General features: G+C 33.2%; 1 protein-coding gene, 2 non-coding genes and 1 pseudogene across 3 annotated transcripts in view; 1 reads left to right on the top strand and 3 right to left on the bottom strand.

Annotated features, from left to right (window-relative positions):
• LOC136036902 (uncharacterized) overlaps positions 1-12,463 on the bottom strand; it is a gene marked incomplete in the record, with an annotated part of 361,814 nt that overhangs the window by 177,254 nt on the left and 172,097 nt on the right.
• LOC136037457 (U2 spliceosomal RNA) lies at positions 297-489 on the top strand. Its single transcript, XR_010619955.1, has one exon. It is a non-coding gene; the product is annotated as a U2 spliceosomal RNA (small nuclear RNA).
• Positions 1,859-2,050, bottom strand: LOC136037448 (U2 spliceosomal RNA). The gene has a single exon (XR_010619949.1). It is a non-coding gene; the product is annotated as a U2 spliceosomal RNA (small nuclear RNA).
• LOC136037470 (U5 spliceosomal RNA) lies at positions 4,406-4,515 on the bottom strand (annotated as a pseudogene).

The raw sequence follows: 12,463 nt of genomic DNA, 5'->3' as shown, positions 1-12,463 counted from the left end.
GATGGAGCCCTTTGTCCAAAATAAAGTGAAAATAGCAGTAAAAACTAAAAAGAAGCCATTTGGTACCACAGAGGCACTATTTAGTACTCTAAAAAAGCTATAAATTTACTTTAAAAAAAAGAAAAAAAAAGAGATGTGTTTCTGTAGATCCTTAAATTTATAGGTTTATATTAGTTTAGACTCAATTTTGGAAGAAATTAAATTTCAGAAGGGGTAGGGGAATGAGGTTGGGGGAGGGGAAAAACAAGGTTTGGGAGGGGTAGTTGCACCTTCCAGCTCCATAAAAAATTATGACCGTACTTTTCTATGGTTTCGAACCTTAGAGTTGTTTAATAAGCTTTGAAAAAAACAACAAAAAAACAAGAGAATTGTTCTCTCTGGATTTCGAAAAAAACTGATTTTTGGAAACCGGAGGGATGTCGGGGCTTGCTCCGCTCCCTTCATGCGTTGTCCCGTTATTGCAGTACCTCCGGGATCGGCGCACCCCTTTCGAGGGGAAACTAAAGACCATGAACCCAAGCCAATAGTGGGTACAATACGTTATTCAAAGTGAAGAGAGACCCTGCCGTTAGGTTCTTAGTCCTTGAATACATTAAATATCATTTTATTTTTCATATGAAAAAAAGAAGAAACACTGTAAAAAATTTACAAATTAATGATGAAAAAGCCAATGGGTGGACGCCATAATTAATTTAAAGTGCCCAAGCTGGATCCAAGTCCCCATGCATCTTTATCGAAAATAGTTCGTAATTATAAACTGCTGAAATTTAAATTGAGAAAATATTCGATAAAATGGCTGAAGCAATTGTTTTTGGCCTCAGGCGGCTTGGTTCTGCGGTGAGTTGTTGATAGTAGTAATGACTAAAGCCACTCCCCCTCTATTATTGTTAGAGAGAATAGTATACTACTATTATTTATGTGCCTAGTTGGAATCATTTACGCTTCCTTAATGAATCTGTTTTTTTTTTAATTTATATTGTCCTAAGCAAAAACAGGATTTAATTATATCCGTTTCCTTTGTATAATTATTATTATTTTTCCCTTATGTAAATTATATTAGTTATCATTGATCAGCCTTGTCGAGAATGGATCCTTCCCTCCAACAATTTGAAGGCGCCGCTCTACCCATTCAGCTATGGCGATGTATTTGTATATTTATCAATGTGAGTACTTTATTATTGAGTTTGAGCCTTACGATTCAGCAGTAAAATTTAGTCCAAGATGGTTTTTTGTAGACAGCAATAGAGCTAGAATGCAAAAGTAACTATTATAGACCGTGTTTTGGGTTCAAACAACAGCTAAAAGGGAAAAGTAGACAGTCAAAATTTGAAATTGATAGCATTATAACTTTCTGAACAGAGTTTCGAGCATTTGCTTTGATAGCCCTGAAAAGGGCTGTTTGATACTGTAGGATATACCTATTGCACACATTACTTTTTAGCTGGTTTCTTAGCTACTGACTTTTCAGATGCCACTTTCTTGGCGGCGGGAGATTTCTTGACTGATTACCCCTTCTTAGGTGTCGACTTCTTTGCTGCTACTGCTTTTTTGGCAACAGCGGGTTTCTTGAAAGTCTTTACAGGCTTCTTGCTACCAGCCATTGGCTTGGTAGCCGTTTTGGCTGAAGTTGACCTTTTTTTAAGACTTTCAAAATACGATTGAAGTACCGAGGACAGTGAAAATTCCATTTGATTCTTTGAATTGGTTAAGTTCTTTGAGGTAGTGACATATGACAGTAGAACGAATAATTTTCAATGTATTCGAGGACTAAGTAACTAACGGCAGGGTCTCTCTTCACTTTGAATAACCTATTGTACCCACTATTGACTAGGGTTCATGGAGTTTGGTTTCCCCTCGAAAGGGGTGCGCCAATCCCAGAAGTACTGCAAAACCGGGCCAACACGTGAAGGGAGCGGAGCAAGCCCCGACATCCCTCCTATTTCCAAAAATCAGTTTAATATTCTAAGCCCCATGTAGGAGCCGTATCAGATATTAAGCTGATAAGAACAGATAATACACTTTGATTTTAGCCAAAAGGCCGAGAAGCGATAATTTAACAAGGATTGTCAAAAGACTTATAAGAATACGAGTAACAAAGTTTGTCACAAAATTTATTTCGGTTCCAATTCTCAAATAACATTCAATTACCTTATCACTTTGTTTTTAGATTTTTGTAAACAGTACGAAACATTTCCCATCATATCAAAGTTTATCTCCAAATTTTAATGGTAAACGGAAAATTTTCCAATCAAGACTTGGACAAAATTGTCGCTCAAAAAGCCAAAATCAGAAAAGTTAACACCTTAAATCAGAGATAGTTTTCTTAGCTGACAATGATCGGAACCAGCATTGATGAATAACGTTAATTCACGGCAATTAAGGGGGTGGGGGACAGAGAAGAGTTTTTTTCGAAATCCAGAGAGAACAATTCTCTTGTTTTTTTTTTTACTTTCTTTTACAAAAATACCCCAAAAAACACCCTCATTTGCAATAAAAATTGTCAATCCACCAGTCAACACCACTGGTATTGATCAAAAGCGCCAATTCATGGAAACTAGGGGACAAGGCTGGACCCACTGAGCTAATCCCCGATATTTTTGTCCGACTCGTTAAAACGTAGCGCAATGCATTTAAACAAGTTTCCGATGTTTTTTTGTTTTTTTTTATTCCTTGCTCAAAATAGATTTGTAAACACACAGCCCAAGGGGAAGGGGAGAGGGGGCGAAGTCCAGGATTCTCCAGATTCCAGGCAGGGGAATCTCGTTGTCTTTTCAATTTTTTAACAGAAATACAAAGAAAATTAAACAAGCCCTTTTTCAATGATAATACCACGAAGAGATTTTTTTAAATCTAAGAGGAGGAATGCAGGAAAACATCGTGTAGAGAAAATTTCCTTCCCTGAATTATAACAACTGGTTTTCCATATATACTACATGGTAACAATGCAAGTTTTATTAAGACATTATTAAATTTGCTTCAAATATGGAAACAAAAGCTGAATTTTCAATCACCTAAGAAAGATACACAGACACGAAACAGTGAGACTTTATCAAATAAATGATTGCTTACTTCATTGTATAAGTATTTGTCCTTTTCATTTGTCATTTACTTGAGTAATTCTATAATTCCATCTTCTTACTAACCATGTAGCCCAGAAGACTGTCTTGAAGAATAGATGGCCTTCAAGTTGAATTCCAGTTTTATAGGAGAATTTGATCAAAGCTTATTAAACAACTCTAAGGTTCGAAACCATAGAAAAGTAGGGTCGTAATTTGTTATGGAGCTGGAAGGTGCAACTGCCCCTCCCAAACCTCATTCCCCTACCCCCTTCTGAATTCTAGTTTCTTCCAAAATTGAGTCTAAACTAATATAAACCTATAAATTTAAGGATCTACAGAGACACATCTCTTTTTTTTCTTTTTTTTTAAAGTGAATTTATAGCTTTTTTAGAGTACTAAATAGTGCCTCTGTGGTACCAAATGGCTTTTTTTTAGTTTTTACTGCTATTTTCACTTTATCTTGGACAAAGGGTTCCATCTTTGCTCCTCCATCCCCTTCAAGTTTGGATTTTGACGAAATTATGCTACTGTAGAAAAGCAAAAGAAATGAAAAAAAAATGAAGTCGAGCTAGAGAGACTTAGTAGAAAGAGTTAATTTTGTTCACATTTCTAAGGACAATAAATCCAGAAATAGTTACTTTTTAAGACGAAACAAAAGAGGACTAAATGTAGCTGGGACTTGAATCGCTTTTACACAATCTAAGGGCTGAACAAATAAATACAAGAATCATTTCCCTTCAAATTTCGTACAAGCCTATTGGCCCATCACAAAGTCTTCTCCCTCTGGAGGCAAAATAGACTTGTGTAAAATTTAGGACGGTTCTGGAGGAAGGCCTACAAAAGAAAAATGGGCCAGTCCTGACCACACCAATTCCTTGTGCCAAAATATGTTGTAGAATGTATTTCAGTCATTTCAGACCGAGAAAATCATTAGTTTAGCTGTTAGAATGCCATACTTCAGACTCCCCGAATGTATCAACGAAGATAAAACCTTGAGGTGGGAAATCACAGGGATTTTGTGTTATATTTGCATTTAGGCTCCAGGATTCTCCTTCATCACAGACCCGTTTCTTGGTCTCCCTTCACATGGAGAATCGCCTGTTGATTCTCTTTTCCCTTCACACAGAGAATTGTCTCTTGGATCGTGTTCTCCCGCCAGACTGAGTATTGTGTCTAGAAACCAATGGAGTCCCCAAATAAAAGGATTTACTTCGATTATCTTGCATTTTCCAGGGTTACTTGTCTGACAACCCTAATATCTTGATAAGTAAGATAGTATCTAAATAATATTAATATCTAGTTAAGTAATCTTTAAATATTAAAACATACAACAATTGTGTAGACTAGTCTGCCTTTCGGAATACAAAAATTTGTTAAGACTCATCAAGTGCCCCTCCCCACGGTAATATTTAGTAAAAGGCGAAAGATTAACTTGATATGAGGAGAGGCCAGAGCTATGAAAATTGCTAAGGTTGCCTTGGGTATATACAAATAAATCCTAGTAAATCCTCGTGGTTTTTTTTAACAAGGTTCAAAAGCAATAAGAAATTCAATATTCAATCAAGTAAATACGGGCCAAAAAACCTATGATGCAAAAAAATATTCAATGAACAGCAATTCATGGGTAACTTTATTGTTCTAAAGAATGTTATGGAACTTGTGATTCTGCAATTTATTATTTAAATACTGATGGTTAGCGCACTTGGTGGTTTGCGCCAAGCACACCTGATCACGGATACTATGATTTCCTGCAAATTTGCTGCACTTGATTGGGCCGTTACAGTCGCGTACTAAGTGACCAAAACCATGGCAGTTATGGCACTGTTTAGGCTTTTCAATGGGCATGTCAACTCGAAACAAACAGTACTCTATTTTGACACCGTGATTAATTGCGAGGTCCGAAGCTTCTTTTGATCTGAATTTCAACTGAACCACTCGAGAGTTTCCGAAACGTCTAGCACTTATAACACTATCGACAAGGCCTGGGATTTGAAAAACGTCGAATCCATTTTAACGATGCCAAAATGTTCTGATTTAATGACTTTAGCGCAAATTTTCAGTGAACTAGGTATCGCTGCGACAGCTGCCACAGCGGACTCTTTATCTGACATATGTACGACAAGCCTATCCCTGCGAGCCGTAATGTGTTTTACCTTGTCCGCACACCCAAGCTTTTGATAAATTGACGTTGTTTCGTAGGATTCTGCACGTTTAATCCTTCGGGAATGTTCATCAATACTAGAGGGATAGTTTCGAGCTGACGAGTTGGTGCTGAGGGCCAGGCTACTCGGTTTGGAGTTTGGGATGTAGTCTCCTGTTTTTCCACCAGAAAGTTCAACATTTTTACGCAATTATTAAAGCACGAAGGTACGATCGTGCTTGGGTCGGTAGAAATAGAAGGTACATCAGATGAGTCTACAATCACGAAAAGCGGCAACTCAATACCACGCTCTACCCGGCTACTGATCAACTCGAAAAAATCGCTATAAAAAGTCGCAACAGGATGCGTACCTTTGCGTTTATCAGGGATTTCAAGGTCCAAAGCAGTTTTGCGCACTTCTATCGCCTGTTTGATGGCCTCTTTCCCAAAAAACTTTGCAGCTATTTTTATCACTGTGTGTTTGTCCTTCGCTATTTGCCGCTGTAAAAGGTTCAGTACAGACACACGTAAATAGAATCCATCATTACGTAACTGAATAAACATATATCACCGAATAACATCAAGTCAAAATGTGTCCATAATATTTTCTCAAAAATTAAAGCAATGCACAATACTGTTGTGACGTCACTTTCTCCCTGTGATGTACCCCAATAAACAAGGAAAGCGTCAGTCCCCGTTCACCTGATCCCCGCAGTTCAAGGGAAACTCTCCCGGAAGTACAACGGTGCTTGCGACGAAGAACTGCCCCTCTTCTGCTTGCCAATTAGGGTTACTTTGCAAAAATTTAATATATCACTATGCCAAGCCAATTGTCGAGAAAAGTCACTGAATTACATTATGAAATATAGGTCAGGATTATAAGTAAACAATAATCCGAAGCCAATTATTGCGAAATGTCAAATTAATTCGCTTCAAAAAAGAACTTTCTCATTTAATAATGTTCGTAATGTATCCAATTTTAGTTGTTCTCACTTTGAACTCTGAACTAATACTCAATATATATATATATATATATATATATATATATATATATATATATATATATATATATATATATATCTATATATATAAAAATAAGTTGTCTGTGTGTGGATCTGTGCATCAGGTGACGTCACCTGAAAAAACTGGATCAGGTGACAAAACTGAAAACTGAAAAAACTAAAAAAAGGCAAAAACTACAAAAAAAACTAAAAACTAATAAAAAAATAAAAAAGCTAAAAAACTAAAAAAACTAAAAAAAGGCAAAAACTACAAAAAAAACTAAAAACTAATAAAAAACTAAAACAACTAAAAAAAGGCAAAAACTACAAAAAAAACTAAAAACTAATCAAAAAAATAAAAAAGCTAAAAAACTAAAAAAACTAAAAAAAACTAAAAAAAGGTAAAAAACTAAAAAACTAAAAAAAACTAAAAAAAAGGAAAAAACTGAAAAATAAGCTAAAATAAAGGTAAAAACCAATAAAAAACTAAAAAAAAAACTGAAAAAACTAAAAAAAGGCAAAAACTACAAAAAAAACCTAAAAACTAATAAAAAAAGTAAAAAAGCTAAAAAACTAAAAAAAGGTAAAAAACTAAAAAAAATAAAAAATAAAAAAAACTAAAAAAAAGGAAAAAACTGAAAAATAAGCTAAAATAAAGGTAAAAACCAATAAAAAACTAAAAAGAAAAAAGGAAAAAACTAAAAAAAATTTTCATCTAAAAAACTAAAAAAGGTAAAAACTAAAAGAACTAAAAAAGAAAAAAATAAATGACGACACTCAAAGAGAAAGCGACCAGGACAAAAGGAATGTTCGATTAGCAATCAACAAAGCACCGGGACACAGGGAGTATAAATGACGACCAGGACATAAGTAAAAAAAAAACTAACAAAACTAAAAAGAAGGTAAAAACTACAAAAAAAACTAAAAAGAAAAAAACTAAAAAAAGGCAAAAACTACAAAAAAAACTAAAAACTAATAAAAAAGCTAAAAAACTAAAAAAACTAAAAAAAGGCAAAAACTACAAAAAAAACTAAAAACTAATAAAAAAAATAAAAAAGCTAAAAAACTAAAAAAACTAAAAAAAGGTAAAAAACTAAAAAAACTAAAAACTAAAAAAAACTAAAAAAAAGGAAAAAACTGAAAAATAAGCTAAAATAAAGGTAAAAACCAATAAAAAACTAAAAAAAAAACTGAAAACACTAAAAAAAGGCAAAAACTACAAAAAAAAAACAAAAAACTAATAAAAAAAGTAAAAAAGCTAAAAAACTAAAAAAACTAAAAAAACTAAAAAAAGGTAAAAAACTAAAATAATAAAAAATAAAAAAAAAACTAAAAAAAAGGAAAAAACTGAAAAATAAGCTAAAATAAAGGTAAAAACCAATAAAAAACTAAAAAGAAAAAAAGGAAAAAACTAAAAAAAATTTTCATCTAAAAAACTTAAAAAAAACTAAAAAAGGTAAAAACTAAAAGAACTAAAAAAGAAAAAAATAAATGACGACACTCAAAGAGAAAGCGACCAGGACAAAAGGAATGTTCGATTAGCAATCAACAAAGCACCGGGACACAGGGAGTATAAATGACGACCAGGACATAAGTAAAAAAAAAAACTAACAAAACTAAAAAGAAGGTAAAAACTACAAAAAAAAGAAAAAAAAACTAAAAACTAAAAAAAAAATAAAAAATCTAAAAATCTAAATAAACTAAAAAAGAAAAAATAAAGGAGAAAAACAAAACTAAAAAACGAATGTATATACAGACCGGGACACCGGGATACAAATGACGACCGGGACACAGGGAATATAAATGACGACCGGGACACAGGGACACAACTACAACGGGGACACCGGGGGAAACAGGGGGATATAAATGACGACCGGGACACCGGGACAGGGAATGGTCGATTAGCAATCACCATCAACAAAGATCAAGGGCAATCATTAGAATCATGAGGTATAGATCTGAATACAGATTGTTTTCCCATGGACCATTATATGTTGCATGTTCAAGAGTCGGTAAACCTGACAATCTATTTATATGCAAAGACAATGGGACAGCAAAGAATGTTGTATATTCGCAAGTTTTACGTAGTTAAAACCATATATATATATATATATATATATATATATATATATATATATATATATATATATATATATATATATATATATATATATATATATATATATATATATATATATATATATATCTATCTATATTCACAGGTGGGACATAGGGACACAACTACAATGGCGCGTAACTATTATGGCGCGTAACGACTTACGCGCGCGGGGGGGCTTGGGGGGGGGGGCGCGAAGCGCCCCCACCAACTAGGTGTTGGGGTGGCGCGAAGCGCCACCCCAACAGCTAGTATATATATATATATATATATATATATATATATATATATATATATATATATATATATATATATATATATATATATATACTAGCTGTTGGGGTGGCGCTTCGCGCCCCCCAAGCCCCCCCGCGCGCGTAAGTCGTTACGCGCCATATTAGTTACGCGCCATTGTAGTTGTGTCCCTGTGTCCCACCTGTGAATAGAGATAGATATAAATATATGTTTTTAATAAATGACGACACTCAAAGAGAAAGCGACCAGGACAAAAGGAATGTTCGATTAGCAATCAACAAAGCACCGGGACACAGGGAGTATAAATGACGACCAGGACATAAGTAAAAAAAAATCTAACAAAACTAAAAAGAAGGTAAAAACTACAAAAAAACTAAAAAAAGGCAAAAACTACAAAAAAACTAAAAACTAATAAAAAAGCTAAAAAACTAAAAAAACTAAAAAAAGGCAAAAACTACAAAAAAAACTAAAAACTAATAAAAAAAAATAAAAAAGCTAAAAAACTAAAAAAACTAAAAAAAACTAAAAAAAGGTAAAAAACTAAAAAAACTAAAAACTAAAAAAAACTAAAAAAAAGGAAAAAAACTGAAAAATAAGCTAAAATAAAGGTAAAAACCAATAAAAAACTAAAAAAAAAACTGAAAAAACTAAAAAAAGGCAAAAACTACAAAAAAAAAAAACTAAAAACTAATAAAAAAAGTAAAAAGCTAAAAAACTAAAAAAACTAAAAAAACTAAAAAAAGGTAAAAAAACTAAAAAAAAATAAAAAATAAAAAAAAAAAATAAAAAAAAAGGAAAAAACTGAAAAATAAGCTAAAATAAAGGTAAAAACCAATAAAAAACTAAAAAGAAAAAAAGGAAAAAACTAAAAAAAATTTTCATCTAAAAAACTAAAAAAAACTAAAAAAGGTAAAAACTAAAAGAACTAAAAAAGAAAAAAATAAATGACGACACTCAAAGAGAAAGCGACCAGGACAAAAGGAATGTTCGATTAGCAATCAACAAAGCACCGGGACACAGGGAGTATAAATGACGACCAGGACATAAGTAAAAAAAAAAACTAACAAAACTAAAAAGAAGGTAAAAACTACAAAAAAAAAGAAAAAAAAACTAAAAACTAATAAAAAAATTAAAAAATCTAAAAATCTAAATAAACTAAAAAAGAAAAAAAAAAGGAAAAAAATAAAGGAGAAAAACAAAACTAAAAAACGAATGTATATACAGACCGGGACACCGGGATACAAATGACGACCGGGACACAGGGAATATAAATGAAGACCGGGACACAGGGACACAACTACAACGGGGACACCGGGGGAAACAGGGGGATATAAATGACGACCGGGACACCGGGACAGGGAATGGTCGATTAGCAATCACCATCAACAAAGCTCAAGGGCAATCATTAGAATCATAAGGTATAGATCTGAATACAGATTGTTTTCCCATGGACCATTATATGTTGCATGTTCAAGAGTCGGTAAACCTGACAATCTATTTATATGCAAAGACAATGGGACAGCAAAGAATGTTGTATATTCGCAAGTTTTACGTAGTTAAAACCATATATATAGCTTTATATAGCTAGTATATATATATATATATATATATATATATATATATAAATATATATATATATATATATATATATATATATATATATATATATATATATATATACTAGCTGTTGGGGTGGCGCTTCGCGCCACCCCAACACCTAGTTGGTGGGGAGCTTCGCGCCCCCCCCAAGCCCCCCCGCGCGCGTAAGTCGTTACGCGCCATATTAGTTACGCGCCATTGTAGTTGTGTCCCTGTGTCCCACCTGTGAATAGAGATAGATATAAATATATGTTTTTAACTACGTAAAACATGCGAATATACAACATTCTTCGCTGTCCCATTGTCTGTGCATATAAATAGATTGTCAGGTTTACTGACTCTTGAACATGCAACATATAATTCTCCATAGGAAAAACAATCCGTATTCAGATCTATACCTCATTATTCTAATGATGTGTCCCTGTGTCCCGGTCGTCATTTATATTCCCTGTGTCCCGGTCGTCATTTGTGTCCCGGTGTCCCAGTTTGTAATTTCTCTTTGAGTGTCCCGGTCGTCATTTTTTATTCCCTGTGTCCCGGTCTGTAATTTCTATTCGAACAATCCCTGTGTCCCGGTCGTCATTTATATATCCCGCCGGTCATCATTTGTGTCCCGGTGTCCCGGTCTGTAATTTCTATTCGAACAATCCCTGTGTCCCGGTCGTCATTTATATATCCCGCCTGTGCCCCGGCGTCCCCGTTGTAGTTGTGTCCCTGTGTCCCGGTCGTCATTTATATTCCCTGTGTCCCGGTCGTGATTTGTGTCCGGGTGTCCCAGTCTGTAATTTCTCTTTGAGGTTCCCGGTCGTCACTTATATTCCCTCTGTCTCGGTCGTCATTTGTGTCGTGAACAAATGTCTTAAATACCGTTAATGACGTCACCGTCAAAGCAAAAATGACGACAACTAATTTCATGACGTCAGCCGACACAGAAACATGAGGTCACCTGATCTACAGACAGACAGACAACTTATTTATATATATATATATATATATATATATATATATATATATATATATATATATATATATATATATATATATATATATATATATATATATATATATATATATATATATATATATATATATATATATATATATATATATATATATATATATATATATATATATATATATATATATATATATATATATATATATATATATATATATATATATATGGTTGGTTGATTGTGTGTGGCTATGCTGTTTGACCTATGTGATTGTATGGATGAGTAGGGTTAAGGCCTCATTCAAGTGCTGGTCTATATTAATCACTAATTTAGGAAAACAGTCTTCCTTTTCTCCTTCTGTCTCTTATTTTTTTTTTTTTTGTGTTTGTGCTGTTGCATTGGTGATTTTTCTTTTCATGATATATATATATATATATATATATATATATATATATATATATATATATATATATAGTTCCAGAAGCACGGTGGCGTCGCCGTCGGGCCCTCGGTATGTGGCAGGCTTCTATGTATAGATTTCCCTGTCGCTAGTCTTCTAAACGCAGACAATTTGAGGTTTTTCTTGCTGTCACGACGTCCAAATGGACCTTAAATGAGAAGTCGTGCCTTTGTGAAATTACAATTTTTTTTATTGGACCTTTAAATTTTGATTCGGCTTGTCTTTTGCCATCATCAAAGACATATCGCCGAACCTTTGTTTCTTTTAATTTCTCAGGTGGTTTTAATTTCCATGTATATTTCTAAAATTTTTATGAATGTCTACTTGTGATTTTTGGAGCGGTAAGGACTGTATTCACTAGGTGATTCTTAGTTATCTAAGTGATATTTCTTTCATTTCGCTAACTTTCATGTAATTCTTATTCCCTTTTTTTTGCTGTCACTTTATCTCTAATTTGTCTGTGCATTCTTTTTTGAATTTTTCCTTTTTTTTTTACTTTGAATAGGTGGTTGATTTGGGGGCCAGAGGATAGGAGGTAATTCCAACTAGGAGGTAATTACCATCCATTTAATTAATTTAATGTTTAATTAGCAAATTTAAAAAAGAGAACCCTAACCCTTAATAGCAACACCTCAATGCAACAGAAAGAAAACTGTTGGACAAACATATTGTTTAAAAATTATTTTAAAAAAGAATAAAATGGAAGCAAACTTGAAAACTAAAATGGAAGCAAACTTGAAAACCTGATTAACTGACAAATTATGCATATGTTAAAATGAGAATGCTATTAAATTGTTCTTATTTTGTATACATCCTGGATAAAAATGTTTCTTAGTCATTTGTAACTTGTTACGGGGGAAAATTTCCGAAAATTCTT

Source organism: Artemia franciscana, chromosome 16 (genome assembly GCF_032884065.1).
Source record: "Artemia franciscana chromosome 16, ASM3288406v1, whole genome shotgun sequence".
NCBI classification, from domain to species: domain Eukaryota; kingdom Metazoa; phylum Arthropoda; class Branchiopoda; order Anostraca; family Artemiidae; genus Artemia; species Artemia franciscana.
Note: the sequence above shows the minus strand (reverse complement) of the source record. Positions and strands in the feature narration are given on the sequence as shown.